We start from the raw sequence: 2,248 nt of genomic DNA, 5'->3' as shown, positions 1-2,248 counted from the left end.
CTTCAGCATCACCGTAAAATATCACATACAATCCAGGATGCCCTCACTCTAATGCAGTTCCCCAGGCCACAGCACATTTACTCACCTCAGGCACCACGATATTACAACAGACAGTCCTTCAGCTCAGCCTCAGTAGATGTCTGGGAGCGTCAGGCCGAAGTGGCTGGCTGGCTTCTGCATTTCACTTAGTTTACGTCCATATGAGCCTGGGACAACAACGACAACACTGATATTCCTAAGCTGAGAACTTGGTATATTTCGCCTCCCATAGATGATTCTCTTTGATACGATGCCTCAGAGAGTGTGTAGTACATTCGGCAAAACAGTAAGCGCAGCTTTGACCCTGATTGTACAAAAAGAATCATACAAGTTATGCCACAGTTATGTTAACCTTTGATATACACTTTTAATATCGACGGGAAAGCTCTGTCATGCAAAATAAACTCCTGCAACAGTGTACAGTATTCCGTGCTACAGAGTTCTTTTATATTGTATGCGAATTTTAACGGAATGTTGACCTTTGATACATTCTCACATTTCCTGACAGGCAAGCTGTCCTGTGCTATATAAACTCCCGTTGTTTTCTGCTCCGTGATACCTTATTTGTTTTGCAGTGTGTGTGTGTGTGTGTGTGTGTGTGTGTGTGTGTGTGTTTTAACGAAATGTTGACTTTGTTAAAAAATTTTACTTCTAACCAGCAAGCTCTTTGTCCTACGTAAACTCGTGCATATTTGGTGCCGTGTTCTGTGTACTGTGTGTGAATTTTCGCAAGCGTACTACATAAAGGTCACCGACGACTTTCTTCAATTTGTATCACTCGACCTGGGGTATAATATTCTCTCCAGGCCCTGTTAGCAAGATATCAGCGCGTATTTATCACATCAGTCTGGTGCCATGTTGTATAAGTTTATTTCGCGTGGGAGAGACTGCTAAAAGGGTTCGATCCGGCCTTCAATAATGTCTTCAGTACAAGAGTGCTTTCCTAAGTTGAATGAACTTTTGCGAAGGTAGCATGAGTAAGTTATAATGAATACACCCTCACGATAAAGGCTTTAAGCCCTTTTTATACCCATAAAAGTTTGACTAATGTTGTGTAGTGCGTTTAAACACACACACACACACACACACACACACACACACACACACACACACACACACACACACACACACACACACACACACACACACACACACACACACACACACACACACACACACACACACACACACACACACACACACACACACACACACACACACACACACACACACACCTTGCACTACAAAGCGATACATTACACAGCACTACACAACAGTACAATACTTGTGTCGTCCGCTGAAATATTAATCCTGGAGTTCTGGGTTAGGTTACATTCACTGTTCTATCTACTTTAACCCTCTGACTACCCGCGATCCTCTCAACTGACCTGATTCATAAAATGTTCTCCTAAACAAAAGAAAAAAGAGGGTGTACAGCTGCCATTTTTATTTTTTATCTACCGTACGTCGTAATTCGCTACGTATAGAGGACCGACGTGTGGTACTTTGGGGTTGTTGTTGTTCTCTCCAAGGAGAGTATGTTGTCACTCCTGTTTGTTTGTTTGTTTGTTTGTCTGTTAGCAGGATTACTCAAAAACTAAGTGGTTTGGACCAAATTTAGTGGGTAGATAGCCCATGTCCCAGGGAACAATCGATATAACTTTGGGGACCGATGTTTGTTAGTTTGTCTGTTAGCAGGATTACTCAAAAAATAAATCAGCGATTTGGACCAAATTTGGTGGGTAGATAGCCCATGCCCCAGGAAATAATCCGTCTGGATTGCACGGGTATTACAGATTCTGGATCCGGAAAACACTTTTTGCGAAACCCTAATCAATGATGAGAAATCTAACCCATTGTGAAGAGTGGTTTGGAAATTACGTTGCCCTTGTCGGAGAGACGCGCTCCACTGAGTGCCCCTCTAGTTGTTGTTGTTGTTACTCTTGTTTTGAGAAAGGTTTTACCGTTCAGCCTGACACGTCTTCTTTATTTCAGTCTTACTGATTCCAGACGATTTTAATCGTCTTATGAAGACTTACTACCGGAGAGGTTAGATATGGCCTCCATGAACCCTTTTATTATTGGAGATTCTTCCTAACCTCAGTATAATCGTTTGGTTGTAGTCTGAGTGAAATGAAAATAATGTCGTCTTAGGAAAGCGGTTAACATAAACTTGCATCATGCCGGTACTGTTCAAACTCAAGTACTA

The sequence above is a fragment of the Coenobita brevimanus genome, chromosome 38 (genome assembly GCF_032717465.1).
Source record: "Coenobita brevimanus isolate Jiangsu-jjx chromosome 38, ASM3271746v2, whole genome shotgun sequence".
Classification (NCBI taxonomy): domain Eukaryota; kingdom Metazoa; phylum Arthropoda; class Malacostraca; order Decapoda; family Coenobitidae; genus Coenobita; species Coenobita brevimanus.
This window is presented reverse-complemented; position numbering follows the sequence as displayed.